The following is a 20,370-nucleotide window of genomic DNA, read 5'->3' as shown; positions in this document are numbered from 1 at the left end:
TTACAAAATATATACTAAATAAGACTTGCCTCACAGAGTTGTTGATGAGTTAATATTCATCAACCACGCAGGACTATACCTGAAACATAATAAGCCACTCTACCAGTGTTGGCGGATATTAAATGTTTACCCTCATCATCTGACCAACTTCAAGCATTTCAGCCCAGGATTCTAAGTCTTACAATATTTACATACTTCCCCAATAATAGCTAATATCTAACACATTTATTTACAGTTTTCAAAGTAGTTATATCTAATTTGTTTCATATAATTCTCACAAATGTCTGAACACAAACTTAGTTCCAGGTATCCACTACCTGGTCTACCCAGTACTTGCCAAGAAAATCACCTCCGTGTCCTGCTACCCATTCTAAAGCATACTCTTCAGAGCTACCTATATGAGCAGCTCAATGGAGCTTCTCCCTTGAGACTTTCTGGCCATTGTTCAAACTTCAGCCCTCTGCTTTCTCTGTCCAAGATGCTTAGTTAGTGGCCATCTCCATAGATGGATAGTCACGTGGGGTGCTCTCACCACCAGAGGTCACCAAAGCGAATTTCACACACATCCCAAAGCTTACATTTTAAGTCTGCCCATTCCAAACACAACCGTCTAATTTACTAGAAATCCTTAACAGCAGTTTTGGTGGAAAACCATGAAACAGAGAAAGAAATTCCACTTTTCTTACACAGATAAACCAAGATGGCAATGCTTATAAACTGAACTATCAGGACTCAGATCCAGCCCCTCCCACCAGACGGTACTGCTTATCTGGTGATCTCTCTCATTACTGTGACTCTTGCTGCCACCGCCTAGTCCTATGAGAAGCTGCCCTAAAAAGTCTGCACATCCACAGCATATAACAAATGCCTCAAATGTCTGCAAGTGGTTAAACAAAAATCTTTGAAAATTCTAGACTGTGATCTAGAAGGCAGGCCAGGAAATAGTTCAAAGTTCTGCTTCATAACCAATATTTTTTAACTTACTTCACTAGACTAGGAATCCTGAAAATGCCAACTACTTTTCTTTCACATAAATGCTTCTTGGAGGGTAAACTCAAGTTTGGGAGAACTTTTTAAAAGTATGAAAAGGGAATAAAACAATGTTTCATGTTTAGTTCAATCCCTACTTACATGGTGTAAAATTTTATTAGAACTAATTTAAATAATAATGAGGAAAAGGTGATTAAAAGTGTGAAGAATTCAATACTTAACCATTTAGCAAAGGGCTTCCTTTTATGAAAAGATCTCACCAAGGGAGATAAGGCAGGGCAATACATTTTTAAGTTAGATATTGCTTTCAACAATAATGAGGGCCACTGAACTACAATGTTTATTTTTTAAAAAATTATTACAAAGAGAGAATTATATTTTTAACACTCCAAAAGAAGTAAAAAGTATCTTAAGGTAAATTTCCTAGAAAACAAACCAATGTGAAGAAATTCTGGGACTTAAACTGTAAAGTTGCTGAGGGCTGAAGGGTATATTAGCAAGACTGGAAAAAAAATGGGTAAGACTTGCATAGTTCAGAAATATGCAGACAGTGTCCACTGGGGGAGAGGGTTAATCTTCATGATCAGCCCCCCAAATACCCCAAATTAACCGAAATCTAATTTAAAAGAACATGCTTGCTATGCAAACACAGCTTCAGGACATCCCCTATTAGCCCCCACCCCTGCATCTACTTCTGAGACCCTTAAATATAGAAATTCTAGAGCCATCAGAATTTCTGGAGCTGCTGCATGCAGATATTTTAATAAAATTTATTTTGGACACACAAAAATAACCCAGAACTATAGTGGTAGCTATGAAAAGAGTAGTTTCAATTAAATATGGGAAGGTAATTTCAAATAATACAATCATCTACTCTGAGCCACAAAAATACATGCCCACAGCAATAAATGGAATCACCAAAAGAAATTGTCAAGTCAGGACCTGCTAATCTACCCTGTGTATTCTTAACAATATTCAGGAAGTGATAAGATTCCGAGTGCTTAAGGCAAAGTTTCCATCAACTTCACCTAAGAAGGAATATGGTGCAGTAGAAAGTACACCAGGTTAAACAGAAGACATCAGCTTCCATCCCAGCCCCACCATTAAGGAAGAGGACAGAAAGGCTGAAGAAGTAAAAGATAAAACAAGAAAACAAAAAGCCACCAACACTACCACAACAAAAACCATGTTCTACTTCACTACGGACTGACTGAGGATGGGAAAGCTTCACCCAGGGTTGAAGGAGTTGGTAATCATGGATTATCTTGATGGGTTACTGGGTCTCTGTCCTGCCCTCACTGTCTGCCACAGCCCGACGCTCCTCCTCTGCCCCATCTGACTCTGATCTTGGTCACAGAGATACTCTTGAAGTAGTACTTGGGCTGACACTGCAGAACTGGGCCATGCCCTTTACGAACCAGAGTATCAAGATCATTGTCTTCTTTGGCTCTATAACGGGGTCATATGTCATCAAACTCGTGGAAAAGTCTCTGAGCTGGCTTCAAATAAAGGCAAAAGACTCAGGAAAGGGACTACAGATTTAGGAAATGCTTTAGTTTCAAGAACAATAACAACAGAAGAGCTATGGGTGCCAGTTTATTTACACAGAGGAAATTAAGTTTCATGATACATTCCAAGAATCAGGGATTTTGTCAAAGTGAAAGGAAAAGACAAAGCCTTGGTGGTACTGAGCAACATGCTGGAGATTCCCCCCAGCAATTTGAAAACTTTAGGTAAAAAGCATAAAGAAGATGAAAATGAACCAAAGAAAGTATTCTCGGTGAGAGAGCACTTCCTCTCCTGCTTCTGCCAGCGGTCCTGTTCTACTCAGCCTGAGTCTGCTCCTCGCTTTGGGGTCTTTTATGTCCAAGAACACCAACCTCTGGAATGGGCCGTTTCTTCAGGCTGAGTTGGATCAGCAAGCTGCTTTGTGGCAAAGCTCAGAAAATTTGAGTCTAGTCATAATACTGAACTATTTTCCCCAAACACACACATCAAACACGGAAACTGATATACCGATGGAGAAAGAGACACAGAGATGAATACACAGAGAGAAATCTATCCACTCGGCCTGGCAGAAGACAGTTTAACTTCTTCTTGCCTGGAAGAAGCTAAATTTTAACAAAGTCACCTATGCAATCAGTCAACAAACAACAGACTGACCATCTACCACAGGCCAGGCAGAGTTCTTAGGCTCCGAAAAAGAGAATTTGTACAAAGTGCATATAGCTGCTTGTTTCAAACGAGTTAAGAAGTTGCTCTGGGGCACCTGGGTGGCGCAGATGGTTCAGTGTCCAACTCTCCACTTCAGCTCAGGTCGAGATCTCAGGGTCGTGGGATCGAGCCCTGAGTCCCAGGCTCTGTGCTCAGCGCAGGCTGCTTGAGACTTTCTCTCCCTCTCTCTCTACCCCTCCCTGCCTCACTCTCAATCTCTCTCTAAAATTAATAAATAAATCTTAAAAAAAAAAAAAAAGAAGTAGCTTTGATCATTCCTTGCAAATAACGAGACAGGCAACAGTGCTTCACCCCCATAGGGTGATTAAGGATGTAGATTTAGAGAAACACAAAATAGTTCTACAGAATTACCCTGCTTTCACTCTATCACGGTCTCAGAAGAGTCTGACTAGATGATTCTGTAGTAAGCAGGAGTCCTTCCATGCACACAGATACTTCTACTCCATGACCATTGCCCATATGCTGGATGGCCTTCAAACAATTTCACTGCAATTGGGGAGGGCCGTTCAGAAAATCATACACAGATACAGGGCCTCTTAAGCCACCTTGCCTTGGATTTCGCAGGAATGAGGTCATCAGGAAAGGGGGACAATGTAATGGTCCCCTCTGCTATAACCTGCCCACAATTGCACACATCCATGTGCAAGACCAGGATGGTGGCCCCTCAGAAGGGCAGTAGGGCCTTGTTCCTCCCTGCACTTCCCTAACTCTGGGAAAAACACCAACGAGCAAAAGTATAGATAAGGTAGGGGCCTTCTGATTTCATAAATCCAACCCAAGCAACCACTAAAAGGAAGAACCCATTTGTCAGGCTTTCTAATGGCAGAACAAGAGACCCTTGCTAAGAGGCTCCACTTAAGCCCCTGTAATTATTAAACTAAAAACACTGAGTACCTGACCTTACTTCTTATTACAACTTCTGATGTTCCCGATCAGACCACGCTTGTCTCTAGGTCTTTGCTTAGCAAAAGCGGTGGTTATGATGGCTGCCTTGGATCAGATCACCCAGCTGTTCTGTTTATTAGCTGTGTTAGTTACCTTGAGCAAATTATCTAATCAATCCAAGCCTTGGTTTCCCCATCTATAAAACAGGTTGGTATGAGGATTTAATTAGCACATTCTTGATGATTACAGCAATTTGTTTTGGTATTATTATACATTTTTTGGGCTTCACCAAGAAGCAGACACTGAGACAAGGGTCTCTGGGCAAGTAATTTATTTTGGAGGTGACACACTTGGAATTTATGGTAGTTTAGGAGGCAACTGACTCAGTAGGGGAGTGGGAAAGCCAAGAAAGGCAAAACTGTGCAGATTATCAAGCAAGCCACCATGATGGGTGCCTGGGGCTTAATCTCATGGGAAATCTGAGAGCTCGTATAGATATGCCCCAGTGCTATCGCTCACAGGGCTGAGGTTCTGCCTTAACTCCCTGTCACTTGTGGCCTGCCACAGCAGGCAAAGCAAGTGACAGGCGCCAGAGAAAACACTCAGAGAACTCCAAGTCTTGGAGGCTAGAAGTCTGTCAGAATGCATGAAGGGGATGTGGGCAGGGCCCTGCTAGCATCACTCCCTGACCCAGGACACATTCCCCCCACTCCTCCCAACCCATTCAATTCCTCCTCAGGTGCAGAGCCCAGCTCTGGTGCAGGCTCCTCACTGACAGACCACAGCACAATGTCCCACACTGCTCTCTGAATGGATGGCCCACGACTGGCAACAGGATGTCATCAGACCCTATTATCATAGCCTCCAAACTGTGTGTTTTCAGTGTGTCCTGGGGTTTGAGAGCACACGCTCCAGAGTCCAAACTGGTCCCACAGACTAGCTTTAGCATTAAGTGCTGTGCAAATTTATGCAAGTCACCTAAACGAAGCCTCAGCTTCTCGCTATGTAAAATGGAGTAGTAATTACAATAGCTAAACATGATCCTAGGATTCTTGTAAAGATTAAATGACTGAAAACATCAAAGTGTTTAAAATAATGCCAAGCACACAGTAAACACTCATTAAATCTTAGCTATTGTTTTAATGACTTCAGCAGAAATACTCATTTTCTACTGAATGACAGTTTTTCTAAAATACAAGTCTAAAAGAAAAGTCAAATCACTGGTTACAATTACAAACACACATTACTAGTTCATCTTTGCAAGTACTGCTCTCAAACCTTACATGTGTGCTATTATCTGATAAAGTTAATTCATAGATCTGGACCCACAGATGGAGGCCGTGCCATTGGCCTGGCCCACATCACAAACGTAAACCATAGCCAGTCTGTACTTACAAGAAATGCCTCACTGTTGAGGAAAACTAAACACCAATACCAATCCTCCTTTGCCTTTAGCTAGCTCATCTTCATCTAGAAAACAGGACCTGCCAGCCTCATGAGGAACTCCCCACCTCCTAGCCAACCATACCCTATTTCCACACTGCCTCTTCTAATATCCTGTACCTTTCGCCCTTGCCCAAAATCCCCAAGGAAGAGTGTTCCACTGCTGGTTGTGTACTGTATCCCCCACCCCCAAATCCATGGATTGTTTTCTTTTGGATGAAGATACCAAACGTATTAATAAATTGTCTTAGTTTTGTTATTTCGCATATCCCATTCAATCCTCTAAACTTTATGAAACAGGTGGTATTATTATTATTATTATTTCCCCATTTTATAGACAAGCAGAAATTTTAACCATGATAAAATCTGGCTCCAGAGTCTCTGTTCTTCAAATGAAGTTATGAGTCAGGTTTGCCTCTGCAGAAAAGTTGAGAGTTTTCAACTCTCAAGGTAGTCTACACTTAGGCTCCAGCAAGTCACTGGAATCACCATTCAAATGGTCTTACTAGTTAGTAGCTTCAGTGGCCTCAGTTCCAGCTAAGCTAATTGCAGGGTAGCAGAATATGCTATCAATATATGTCACTTGGCATAAACGTTTTTTCTGAGCTGAAGGCAATTGAAAAAAAGCAGATGTAAATAAAGTTCTTTGCCCACCCCTGTTTACCTAAAAGCAGAACATGAATTTATAGGTGTTCCCCTCTCTATCTACCAGGAAGGACAAAAGTTAATCACTAGGGACAACCTTTGATCTGGTACCAGTGGAATCTACATAACAAACTTTACTAACTAGCCCATATCTTCCATCAGTTCCCCCACATATCTGCCTCCTATAGAAACTCAAAGGCCTTTTAGTCTTCTCACTTCTCCAAAAATGTACTATTCTTTTGTTAAGTTGGTATATAAGCCCAAGTTCTAACCACCCCTTTGAGTTATTCATCTCTGTGTACTCCCCAACACTAATAAAGTGGTTATTCTCTTGTTGATCTGTCATTTGTCAGTCAGGTTGACAGGGCTCCAACTGGAGAACCCAGGAGCATAGAAGGGAACAAAAATTTTTCCTCTCCTACAGGAATTTGGCTGTGATTCTTGATATGAACATCTTCAGATTTGGGAGTGAGTTTGCCGTATGTCCTCAGTTCTCTGATGGATCTAAGAAGTCTCGATTTTCAGGTTGTTCAGCTTTTGTCCTGTTGTGAGGACAGAGGTGACAACTTCCAAACTATTCACATGTCAGAGCTGAAACAGGAAGTCACCTCACTGTCTTTTAATAAGAGATATGAAACTTCAACCACCAAAAAAATTAGGAAGCACATAACCTCAGCCTGAAGAACAGTTTTTCCCAAAAAAGGGCAGTTGGTGACTTCCACTAAACATGTCAAAATGTATATGTATTTTGAAAATATTTCAAATACAGAAAATCTTACTACAGAAAACCTTTACTCTATCAAATCTAATTGTTTTCTTGACACAAGTCAATTTGTAGATCCACATTTAAGAGAGTAGTACAAAGGAACATTCAAATATCCCACCTCTTTTGGTTAATTATCACAGTCATAGCCAACAGAAACAACAAAAAATCAATTTAAGAATCAAGTTAAAAACAAAAGAGTAACAATAACCCAAATGTCATTTTTTCTCATTTTGGAATATAAATATCATACAAACAGAAGCTGAGGAACAAAAGCCTCCATGCCTTCTCTGACTTTCTCCCACCAGGACCAGGCACCTTGCTGTGAAGGACTCTGGAAAGTGTGGGTCTGGGGTGGGGGGTGGGCAGTGAAGTGACGTGCACCCTGCTTGGCATTCTTTCACACCCCTCCCCGTCCTGTCCTACAAAGTAAGGTTTAATCAGAGAATGAAGTCACGTAGAGGCAAAAATATCTTTTCTACCTTTTAAGAATTGCTGGAATAAAGGATCACTATCCTAATTTTTAGCCCTGTGTTTTGCCAAATCTCCAAAAGCTGCCTGGTCACATCGTGTCACTTTGCCTTTGAAGAATGACTCCTGTAGAAATGCACCTTCATATTATTAGAAGCCTTGACATCGATCTCACCCAAGGGACTGCCACACAGGAATCATCTTCACATTATACAAACTTATTATTCCTTGTGCAAAAGCCTATCAGAGCAAGAAAAAAATTAATTTCTCCTAATAAATAGATATGCTTTCTTCTGCTAAGAACCACTTAATCATTCACTTGTTTATTCCCCCTTTATTTGTGCCTTGTATCATTTCTAAACCCAATACTCTTTGGAAATAGGCAAATAATGTGCAAATATGTGCCAATTATAGAAATGTTAAGTCAATCCAATTCAGAGAATACCTTAATGAAGCTTCCTCACTTGCACCAGGCTTTGAAAGACAGAAAAAGGAAAGATATTTCTAAGAAAGGAAACAGCATGCATGTGCTGTTAGCATAATGCTTGAACTGTATTACAGAAGTGTAAGTTAATTAGTCTGGTCAGTTCTGCTATAGTGCTTGTTTTGTAACAAGCAAATTTGTTCAAATGCAATTAATATATCAGGAAACAACTGGAGCATAATGCAAATTTCCCTTTTGATTATGTGCAATTTCATCTGCAAGAAGCATTAGGTGAAAGCAGAAAACTGCACCCAAGTTAAGCAAGCCACACAGAAATTCACCAAATGCACACACTTCCACACCTCAGACATCTACCAGCTACCTAAGTTCAGAGGGTATTTTAGGAGTTACACCCATTCAAATCTGCAGTTACAACTTGCCTCCCAATTCCAGATAATCCTTATTCTACCGCTTGACAATAATTTACAAGCTGCAATCCTCTGACAACCACTTTCACGAGCACAGTTCGGGATTTCTGGAAGGCAACATGCCATATTTATTGTAGTAGTTCTGTATTTCTTAACTACTTAACATGTGTAACTATGCTACCATTTTTTTAGGTTCCTTTTTTTAATGCACCGCTGACAAAGTTCTGTGAGTGCTCTGCTCCTGCCACCATCTGCACCATAAACTCTGCGGTTTTACTGTGTGATTTTGCACAGCATGGTGATTTCAGGAATGCTTATGTCCATCCCATCCTAGCAGAGCCGACTATAACACCTGTGTAAGGTGTATAGGAGACAGGACAGCTAACTTAAGAACTGCTGCTCGTCAGTCATTATTACCACACTTCACTCCATGTTTTACTCCTACATCCTATCCTTTAACCACACTCACCAAAGTTAGAGGCTCCTATCACTCAAAGATTTAGAACACCACGTGCCCTGACCTTTCTAGAACGAATTAGAGTAAGAGGGGACAAACTCTCTCTCAATCTATCGAATATGCCCTTACCTTCCCCCTTGATGTCTTCTCAGTCAAAAGTTGTTTTACCTTCCTTCACGTGGAATTTAAAATCAAGATTCCTTTAATTTTGGCAATTGTTTACTTGACCACATGTCCTTAATGTACCAATGTTTATCTCTGATTATAATTACTCGAGGACATAGACCACATTTGTGTCTGGCCAGATGCTCTTCGTAAGAGAAATCAGTATAATATACAGTTTCAGTGTACCAATTTCAGCAAAGACGAGAAGAGTAAAACTAAGAACCCAAGATCAGATGCTCTGCCAACACAGGCAGCTCAATGAAAAAACTGCATTTACATGCATTGTGCATGTTTCACTTCTAGACAGCATACAAGGTCAAACCACTGACTGTCAGTTACAATAAGCTTCCAAACTTCTGGTCAATTACCTGGTTAATAACAAAAGACAAGGCTATGACATCATTACAGTTATAATTAATTTACACAGATCAGCTTCCAGTTAATCAAATACATCTTTTAAAACCATTTAATTATTTTTCACCTAAAAAGCAACACTCAGCTTTGTTAAATGAAAAGCCATCTTGCTGAATTCAACATGAAAGGCTGTCAGGCTACTCTAAGACACAAAGGACGAAAGGCTTTACAGGGCACACTGCTGCAAGGTAGCAGCATTCACAGCAAACATAAGCACAAGGTGATAGCTAACAGAACAGTTTCCAAACATAAAGAAGTTGTCAGGAAATGGGGTAAACAGGCTTTGGGAAAAGAAGTGTCCCAATGCTTTTTGTCAAGAAGATATACGGGGCCAGCAATATTAATGTATGTAGTATAGAACAGTAGTTAAGAACATGGTCTTTGCTAAGAATCCTACAATATGCCTTAGAAAATTTGTCTGACTGCAGTTTCTCACCTGCAAAAGGACACAAGGCAGGCTCGTTTGGTTTTGCAAATGTTAAATGAGATTACATATATAAAATCAGAAGTTGGGAAATAATAGTGTTTTTAATTCATGCAAACAAATAAGACCTCAGATTAAAGATTTTAAATAGCTTTAAAGTATTTTTATAACTTAGTAACCAATTATCATTTTTCTGGATTTCTATGATCCATTATTTTTAAACTGCATCATACGATTCAAGTACACAAATTTTAAAAACAATATGATGGAGTATGTGGAAGGTACATGAAAGCAGAAATCATTTTTTAATTAAAATAAATTTTATAAAAAAGTCTCAAACCACAGTTTCTGTCAACATTATCTGATAATTCGAGAATTTAATGAGCCTTCATTTTAGGATAAAAAAAAATCTCAATATGTCAGATGACAAAATTTTTATTTTTTTCCACCTTTTTAAGTGTTACAGTCTTAACAGAAATGATTAGATTATCTTTATACATGAAAAATGAAACTACTGGATTTTGTATATAATCTTGACTTGTGCTCCGTGGTGAGGTGAATTAGTGCCAACTTCAATTCTGATCCATCAGCACTTATGATTTCCAATATCAATCATAAGCCGGTTCCTTCTCTCACAGACTACACGTCTTAGTGTAATGAGGGCTCATTAAAGTTCTCCGACTGACAGCCCTTCAGACGTAGGTCCTTAACCAGGAGACACATGCAGAGCAGCAATGCCAGCATCCACCATCACCCCCTTCAAGAGGATTCAAGTAATTCCATGCTCACCTTTGCTCCACACCAGATTTCTTTGTTTATCTGCCTAGTCGATGAAAAAAATAATAGTCATCCCCCTACTTAATCTCTGTGTAAGAATTGTTAGTGAATTATTTATGTGACTGAAATCCTCCCAGCACAAGAACTAGTCAAGAGGGAGAAAAGCATGGCTGACTTCAGAGATGCTGTTTCTGTTCCCACAAAGCACATGGGACGTCCACTAACCACTAGGTGGTGGGGGCAGCTTGGAGTTTTGGCCTGTCCAACAGCAACAATATCTCATTCTTTCAGGAACAGGAAGCTGCCTCCCATCCTCACTGGATATGGTCCTGGGGGAGGGGGCAACAATCAAAGGTGCCCTTTCCTACACTGACTCAAGGGTGACAGTGACCAGAGTTGGCAGAATAACTCTCTCCCTGTAATCTAAAACTTGCGCAGAGAAACTAGGACCAACAACATCTGAAGCTGATAGAGCTTTAAACTTAAAGAACTGTCCAGGTCCACTAAGTCTGCCCAACCCTTTAGAGCTCACCTAGCTATTATCCTTTACCAAGGCTTGGTTGTTTGGTTTTCTGTCAATTCTCTGAGCTTATCCATAGACTTCCAATAAATCTCTTGTTCTTAAATAAGCTATCCAGATACCACAGTTAACTTACTTTCCCTTGTTTTCAAAACACTACCCTAAACACCACATTTGCCAAGGGCTGGCAAGCAGATCCTAGTCTATTTCAAGCATCACTCTCACTGTCTCCTGGTAGAGCACTCCAGCCCACGGGAGAACCAAAATATGATGTGTATATAAGTGGTATCAAAGGTTTGCTATGGCCCTGCTATCACTAGAGAAAGATCGCACTCAGCTAAGGATGTGAGTACAAGGGACAACTTCTGCATAAATAAGGCAAAGTCCTCTTAAAGCCATAAACTAAGTGTCTAAACTTGGACACTGGATGAAAAATGTAATCACAAAAGGAAAAATGAATGGTCTAAAATTTGTCTTCCATTTATATAAGGTTGAGGTTTAAAAGAATACATCTAATAATTGATTTTCAAAACATACTTCTTGACTTTGTTCTTCAATGAAAAATAAGATTACTCTCCACATGTAGTAAAATGTTATCACTTGGTGAACACTTCTGACTAGAACTTTGAGACAGTGAATCATTTAGATTCACCTACAAAAAAAAAAAAAAAAGGAAAGGAAAGAAGGAAGAAAGAAATTGAGTAAGAGGTTTCTTCAACCTGATGGCCTTTAGGAAGAATCATGGAATTATCCTGCATGCTTTTCTGTGGGTTTACCCCTTTGTTCTACCATCTTGTAATTCATTAACAGACATAAATCATCACATTTCTCTAATTATGAGCCCGGAGAAGAAACCCAATGAATGTGAAACTATAGCAGTAAAAGCATTAAGCAAATAATTTTATATCTCGTTGTCTGTATTCCTTCATTTAATAAATATTTGAGTGCCTATGAAGGGAGAGGTACTGTCCTTTCAGGCAACCACAGCCTAGAGAGCAGAAATACAAACAGTGACATTATGGTGTGATAATGAAGAAAGGAATGCATATAAAGGTGCATGGAATGTTTAGACAATAGCAAAAATAAGTTTTAAGGTTTTGTATGGGGTATGCGGTAAAGAAAGAAAATACTGGGAAGGCATTATCCTCTGGGCAATGCAGAGGGAGATGAAATGATCCGTGAAACTCATAATCAAAAGCAGGAGAGTCATCTCACAAAAATAAAAGGATTTAAGTCATCGTTTGGTGGACATAATAGCTATAAGCTACAAATCTGGAAAGCCGAAAGGTCCCTTATTAATACAAAATTAACATACCTTGAAAGAAATGAGTAAATCTTGAATACTTTGGTAGGAAGGAAGGGACTATGTGGGGAGTATGCATAATATTTATTCCTACACTGGTTCCAACGTAGAATCAAACTGATTCATTACGACCACATGATTGCAAACTGCTGGTATTTGTAACATTAAAAATGTAGCAAAGTTTCTTTCAGTGTTGCCCAAGAGAATCCCTCAAGGAAAAACAAAATCCAAAATTAAAAGTAGCTGCCAACACACACAGACCTATACACACACACACACACACACACACACACCCCTATATATTATTTATATAAGGTTGAAGTCATTTTAATATGTATATAAATTTCATTCATAACTATCCTGATATTGTGACTTTGGATTAAAAATGCATAAGCAAGTTTACACCATGCAGAAACAGCTGTTGGTATAATGAGAACATTCCTGGAGCTGAAGCCAGATTTGGGGTCAAATATGGATGCCATCATTTACTAGTATGTGGCCTTGGGCAAATCATATAATCAATCCTGCTGAGCTTCTGCTTCTTTATCCATAGATGAGAAAAATTCCACTTACTTACTGGAGTCATTGCGAAGAATAAATGAAACAGCATATTATGTGAAAGCACGTAGCACTCTCCCAAAGTTTGTTTTCCAATCTCCCTTCCTCTCCATAAAGTAATGAGTCTTTCCCCCCTGGAACTAGACTTTATTGCTTTATAATTATGATGTGCATGTAACAGTGTCCAAGAAACTAGATGGTAAAATAACACCAACACGCAAACCTGAATGCACACATTGTTAGTTGACTATCATCTAGATCCCAAAGGGCTCTTATATGGCTCTTGTACACTATCTATTGCTTCCCAGAAATTTGACACATTTTCTTTTCTGAATACAGCCAAAATTATCCCACAGGCTTTGAAATATCGCCATCATGATGTTGTACAGAGCAGCTGGCTGGTTGAAAGTGACTCCCCCTCCCCCACACTCCAGCTGTCATCAGGAAACCCTCCTCAATGTGTGAAAAAGAGACAATGTGATATTACTACTACCCCTATTAATAACAATCTTACAAATACTTAGCATTTGGATTATTTTTATGAAAGCTCACTATTAACTAAAAATTAACTCTTTAAGAAAAACCCTTTACCATATAAATTGCAAACCAGCTGCTTTCATACAACAAAAAACAGAGGGACGGTAAACACAAGTAATATATTTCCACTGACTTCTTGTTTCTTTTTCCTTGAGTCATCTGTAATGCTAAACAACAGCCAGTTAAAATATTAAATAGCTTTAACAGTGATACAGCTGTCATGGCTTAGAGGGATCAAAAAAAAAAAAAAAAGACCTGAGATGATTTCTCAAAAAGCATGCATAGAACTCCTATTTTTTGTAAAATATGGGTCATACTGAAGATTGGATCATTTCCTTTTTTTTTTTTTAAATAACCACTCACTCCTCTGCATGAGAAGTTATACATATATTTGACATTGCTGAAAACACTGAGAATTGTCTTCAGAACAAGTTTGTGAATCCCACTCACAATAATTCTTAATGCCATGACTTTTTAGATATAAAGGTCTCTTAACGATTTCTATCCCACAGATGAAGAGTTTGACACCCAGTGCCCTGGACTCCAGGGTTTCAGGGACATAACTTGGAGTATCACTGCAAAATGTCAAGATGAGCACCAACAAGCAGAACTGTGCCCCTCAACCTCTCTTAAAGCCTCTCAGCTCCTGAGCTTTTTGGGTAAGATTCTGCTAAAGAGGGCTCCCTGCTAAAAAAAAAAAAAAAAAATCTAAGGACCACTGTTTACGTGACTAGAACTGCAGCATAAAAGGAAACATAAAAAACATAAAAAACAAACCTTTTTAAAGCATCGTTTTTATCTTTTAAATGGCTTTTATGTTTTTATCTTTTAAATGGTTTTTTAAAAGAATGTTTAGGTGGCCTGGTCAGTTAAGTATCTGACCCTTCAGTTCTGTTCAGGTCATAATTTCATGATCATGAAATCCAGCCCTGTGTCGGGCTCCCTCCTCAGCATGGAGTCTTTTGGAGTCCCTCTCCCTCTCCCTCTGCCCCTCTCCCCACCCCACTCACTCAGGCTTTCTCTCTCAAATAAATAAAATCTTAAAAATAAATAAAAAAGAATGTTTAGGGATGCCTGGGTGACACAGCTGGTTGAGCATCTGACTCTTGATTTCGGCTCAGGTCATCATCTCAGGGTTATGAGATGGAGCCTGGAATCAGGCTCCACACCCAGCATAGAGACTGCTTGAGATTCTCTCTTCCTTTCTTCTGATGCTCTCTTTCTCTCTAAAATAAATAAATCTCTTTTTTTAATGTTTTTATATACATGCACCCACGTAACTTTACATAAATGTACAGATTATTTATCCCAATCTCCATATTGTAATACATTGCCAAAGAAACAAAATTATGACCTGGTATGACTCCTTTCGAGTATTTTCCATGCTCATATATATAATATATATACACAAAACCACAAAAGATTATTTTATTTATTTTTTTTTTTAAATGGAACATAATGCACACTGCATGTTTTCAGTGAAGTTCCACCTCCTGGAACATAGCATCCCCTCTATAGTGGACTGTCCTGGTTAACTAACTGAAGAGACTTAAATATTAATCATCCCCTGACCTTGAACTTCCAACAAACACCAAAAACAATTTTATGGAATTTGCTCTGTTACAGTGATAAAACTGAAGATAGTGTTTGTCTACCAGGTTTTAGAGTTTTAATTTTTTTCCATGTGTTTGCTTTCTCTCACTCACAATAACGTGAAAGCTTTGACTCTTCCGGATTTTAGCATTTGAAAAGAAAAGAAGTGCAGTTAGGTAATAACAAAATTACCTCATTTATAAAAATAGCATGAGGAAATGAACGAGGTAAGGTTAGGTTTGGAGTGATAACTACCTTTTTTCCCCTCTGTTCAACTTCAGCATTTATTGGGTCTCTCTGCCTTCACATGATAGACATGCTTCGCACTTTATTTAATTCAATGTCCAGAGGTGGGCCCACACCATGACTCCTACTTTACAGAAGAATTAAGGCCGAGAGGATGTTAATTTGTCTAATGAACTGAGTAAGTAGTAGAGGCAGGGTTCAAAGCAAGGTCTGACCAAAACCATTGCCTCTCTGATACAGAACAAAAAAATTGTTTAGGGCCTTTGAAAAATGAATGTTTCATGACGGGACAGTGTTAATTCAGTGGTAGTATTAACAAAATTATTTATAGAAGCTGATATCCAAAGAGACTCATGTTTATCCAAAAACTCTCACCCACAGTATCCAAGAGCCATGGTGTGACTCAGGAGCAGTGTGCTCTAAAAAAAAAGTGACACGTTTAGGCCATGGTGTGGCACTGACCCTTCTTAAAATTGAATGAATCTAGGTTTTATGGCAACTGCTTCAAATCCTAAATATTTCTCTCTTCCCTTCCCCACATGGCCCCCTGAAAAAGGGAAGGGAAAAGTTGTAAGTAAACACTGCAACTGACAATCTAAAAAAAAAAAAATTAAAAAACAAACAAACAAAAAAACAGCAGGTGAAGGGCACAGCTAACTTAACTCCTGTGATGCTTCCAGAAAACAGGGTACAGGGAGTAGTTATCATGAGGTCTCCTCCACTTCCTGGATCTATGTGACACATGGAAAAGAAAGATAAGGACAGAAACATCTTCAGTCTGGGCTTTTGCAAGTCATTAACACCCTTAGCTCTATGGCTAAGGCTTATCTCTGGTTATCCACCCAACTTCTTTACCAAGTTCTGGGTCAAAAGAAGGTATAATTAAGCTGAAAAGACCAAAAGGCCAAAGAATTAAAAACTATTCTTTAAAAGAATTACTTATGTCATTCTTAAAAACACTACAGTTCCAGGGGGCCCAGCTGGCTCAGTCCGGTCTCTTTGATCTTCCAGGTGGTGAGTTCAAGCCCCACATTGGGCACTGAGCCTACTTTAAAAACAAACAAAACAAACAAAAACACCTGTAAAAAAAAAAATACTACAGCCCCAAAGGCATTGGTATTAGCACATACTGCTCTAACTTTCAACAGAATATCCTGCATCCAACAATCTTGACTAGACTATCACTAGAATCCAGAAATAAACAAGTAAAATGCCCTCTAAGCCATGGCCACAATATTCTGGGACTTCAACGCACATTGAACACCATGAAAATCCTTCCAGCACAATCTAAGTACTTTATGCAGTTCTAACAAGCTATTAAATAACATTTCATCTTTGAGTGTTTTCTTATGTGTGTTAGTGTTAAACTTATTTTCCATGCATTTTCACACTGAATATTTACAGCCCTATGAAGAAGCCTTTAAGTAACTTGTCCCAAGGTCTTACACCTACGAAAGGCTTCACCTGGTTTCACATTCCATTCTGTGACTTCCCCTCTTTATCACAACAGCAATGATTCACAACATTACCACCCATGTGCATTGTATTAACTGCAAGTCTTGTTAAAATAGATTTCTGATTGTTAAGTCTGGAATAAGACCCCAAAATTTGCATCTCCAACAAGTTCCCAGGTGATATCGTTGTAAAACTACTTGCTTCCCCCAAGCTGCGACGTGAGCAGCAAATCAGAAGTCTTTAGATTTATAGGTTATTGGAACAGGCACATACAAAAAAAAAAAAAAGGAAAGGAAAAAAAGGCATAAATGTGAGACATTAGACTTTAAAGAAGCAACTGCAAAGAAGTAAAAGCAGCAAAGTCCAGCTGTCACTGTATGTCCTACTGAGGGACCTACACAACTCGATGACTGAATCATGACAATGCAATAATTCCTTCTAGTGGCAATACTGAATCTTCAAAAGTTTATGCAGTTTGGAAAAATGAAGCATGTGATCCGTTTTTGGACAGGCTTTTAAGGTGTGACTAGAAAAAGGGTTAAATCCACAGGAGTATTTCCTACTTCCTATTAAGAGAAATACCACCAATTAGGGTAGGGCTGTGTTTGCCACACACTTGTTCAAAGAAACAAAAGTTACTCTTCCAGCACCCAAAACTGCAAGTTGTTGCTGATGCAACGTCACTTTCAACTTCCTGCTTTCAGAAGGAATCTTTTTAAAACTCCCACTGAGCCAACCCCATTCTCTGAGCACGTCGTTCCCGGCGCGGTCGGCCCCAAGAAAAGACCGGGGTGCAGACGAGGGGACCCCTGGTCGACTCGCTGCGGGAAGCACCCACCCGGCTCCCGAACTTGACCAGTGTGCCCAGGACGCGGAAGCGCGCCACCAACCCGGCTCCCAGCCCGGCCTCCGGGAAGTGCTGACTGGCGCCCGCCATCCCCTCACAGCCCGGTGCTGCGGCCCTGGAAAAAAGGCGCCAGACACCCGGCAGCACCAACGATTCGAGGGGTGCCAAACAGACGCGGAAACTCACGCTCTCTACGGCCTGCCTGCGTCCCCACGTCTTCGCGCGCATGTGCGTCATCACGCACGGGCGCCAGATACCGGACGCTCCCGGTCCCCGGGGCCTGCGGGGCGGGGAGAAGAGAGCGTGGGCGACCTCGAGACGCGGCTAGCGCCACAGGGCTGACAGGGCGGGGGTTGGAGGGGGACGTAAAATGAGAGGGCCAGCCTCCCTCCGCGCATGCTTACTTGCGCGACCGCGCTCTTTTCCCCCGCGGGTTGGGCTGGCACACCGCGTGCCGCGGACGTTCCTCGGGACAGGATACGAGGGTCTCGCGGGGGAAGAGCGCCTTGGAGGGGGACTTGTACCTTCGACGCATCCCCCTGGCTCCGAGTGACACGCGGATACTATTCCTTCCTGCCATAAATAACTGTTCGTCGCCAGTCATACATGAAGCAAAGGAGCGACCTGCTTTCGAGAGATGGGACGTGGGCACAAGTGGCGAGTGGGCCCGGTGGCGGCTGAAGAACTGGCCTCTGCTGTTGGGTCCTGCTGCTGCGTGGAGGAGTCGAAAACCGGCTGTGAAGTGCTGGTGGGCGAGAGAGAAACTCCCACCTTCGTGAGTCAGCGGACAGCAGGAGAGTGATCGTCACCGTGGCGGAGCCCACGGTTACCAAGTCAGCCACCTAACCAAGGTCATGGGTGTGCTGCTTACTCCCCAAAGCTTAGGCTGGAGCTTGCGTTTATTAGTCTGTTTGCCCATTTAAAGGCTTCAGGTGTGAAGCATTTCCATGGAAGTATCCTTTGACGCTACTTTAATTAGGGGTTCTGCTTCTGTGGAACAAGTTTTATGGTCAGTTGTAGGAGTCAGGTTAAGTTAAATGCAGTAATGCTGTTATTTATTTCCTGCAATATGAAGAATCTATCCTACTGATTGATAATGGAATTTTCTAGTAACTAGGGGGAAGACACGCATTTTTCAAGGAGGACTCCAAATGCAGGTGGTGGTGTGCTGTTCTGTATTTATGGGAAGTTGTGGCAGCTGTGTTTAGTGAGGCTACCGGAAAACTACCTAAATCAGAAGAGTTTTGATTGTCTTGTTACTGCTTATTGCAAGGACTCTTCATAGAAACGTTCATTTTGGAGTTTGAAATTTAGATGAAAATTTGGCTCGTGTACAGGGGAATATAACAGATTTTCAAGTGACAGGAAAGATTCTTAGGAAACTGCTAGTATATTCTTTGAGCTTTACAGGTTATCCCTTTCTTTTGGAAACAATATACCGATCAGAAAGCTTGGCAGGACAATGAGAAACTGCATTCCTAGAAAGTCAACGGAAGGGGGATGGGGAGTAGATGAATTGCCTATAGAAGTATTTTTATACTTTTCTAGAAAAAAAATGTAATTCTTCAGAAAGGTCTCCATTTATCCTTCTGATCCATGATCATATGCATCAATTCAATTACTACTAATCCTGTCTTCCATTCTCTCACACCCCTTGCACCTTTCTATAATTGCATCATTTTTCTTGTTCTTATCTTAATCCATCAAATACAGAAGTAATTTTAAGGGAGCCACAAGTCAAGAAGTCTCCATACAGTAATCTTAAAAATGTCATATGTAGAGGTTAAGAATATACTTAGGCAATTAGATTCCATTCTAAATATTATCTGTGAAAAATTTCATAGACAAGAGGATGGAAAAAGTCTACCTGTTTAAAAATGACCTTTTTTTGTCCTATGTGATTCATTCAGCAGACCAGACTTTTTAAAATTCCTATTGAAATCAGCATGTTGTATACTCAAGTCCTATTTAAATTGGCAAACATCACTGAGATAATAATTGTACATCTTAAACATTAACGTGAGGCAGTCCTACATCCACTGAGGCAGGGCTTTAATAGCAAATAATAGAACAAATAACAAGGAATCAGGGCCTGAAGAAGACCTTTAACATTAAATTTATGCAATTATTACATTACTTTGTAAGGTTATGATTCCTAAACAATCAAAGTATTCGTTATCTTAATCATGAGAAAAAGCAGCATTATACATATTGTGTATAATATTCAAGACCCACCTAATGATACGACCAATTTTCCAATTTTATCAAAGATTTGTAAGAGAGCAACAATACCTGGGATTAAGCCATTTGATGTAAATGTATGTTCCTAAAATGTGGTCCTTGCATACAAATAGAGGAGTTGTGGTAACAACCTTTATACGGTTCATAAATCTAGGATTGGAACTGCAGGAAGGCAGATTAGTCATTTTCAGCTCTCAAAACCTGGCCTGAAGGAGAGAAGACGTTAAGGAACAACACCATGAGCAAATAACACAACTGGATTATTTTTTTTTAAGAGGAGCTTGTTTTGGTATCCAATTGCTTTTAATGGATCATTTATTGTTACACCCAGCGCTGTGCCAAAAGATGTATTAAACTTATCAAAGAATTTATAGCTTTCTTATTATGAAAAAGCTTGCAAGTAAACAATTCAAGAACAACTTAAGAACCATAAAAATAAGTACAAAGTTGCATCATGTATTATAAGACCAACAACAATATTTAATAGTGATAGATCATGAAAACAGTAACCGTAAGAAATTTGCAGTGGCTTTACTGATATCAACAAAA

The 20,370-nt window shown here is 40.0% G+C and overlaps 1 protein-coding gene across 7 annotated transcripts in view; it reads right to left on the bottom strand.

Moving 5' to 3' along the window:
* RHBDD1 (rhomboid domain containing 1) overlaps positions 1–17,913 on the bottom strand; it is a 126,385-nt gene extending 108,472 nt beyond the window's left edge. For 5 of the 7 annotated variants that reach the window (XR_015725431.1, XR_015725432.1, XR_006775791.2 and 2 more), the window contains exon 1: positions 17,767–17,912. The gene's annotated coding sequence lies outside the window, so the exon portion shown is untranslated. Of the gene's footprint in view, positions 1–17,571; positions 17,719–17,766 lie in introns of those variants that run through there. The other 2 variants (XM_045775293.2, XM_087864045.1) reach the window with 2 other exon arrangements.
* Between the last annotated feature and the right edge of the window lie 2,457 nt (positions 17,914–20,370).

The sequence above is a fragment of the Ursus americanus genome, chromosome 1 (assembly GCF_024610735.1).
Source record: "Ursus americanus isolate L20-20 chromosome 1, mUrsAme1.1.p, whole genome shotgun sequence".
In the NCBI taxonomy this organism is placed as follows: Eukaryota; Metazoa; Chordata; class Mammalia; order Carnivora; family Ursidae; genus Ursus; species Ursus americanus.
Note: the sequence above shows the minus strand (reverse complement) of the source record. Positions and strands in the feature narration are given on the sequence as shown.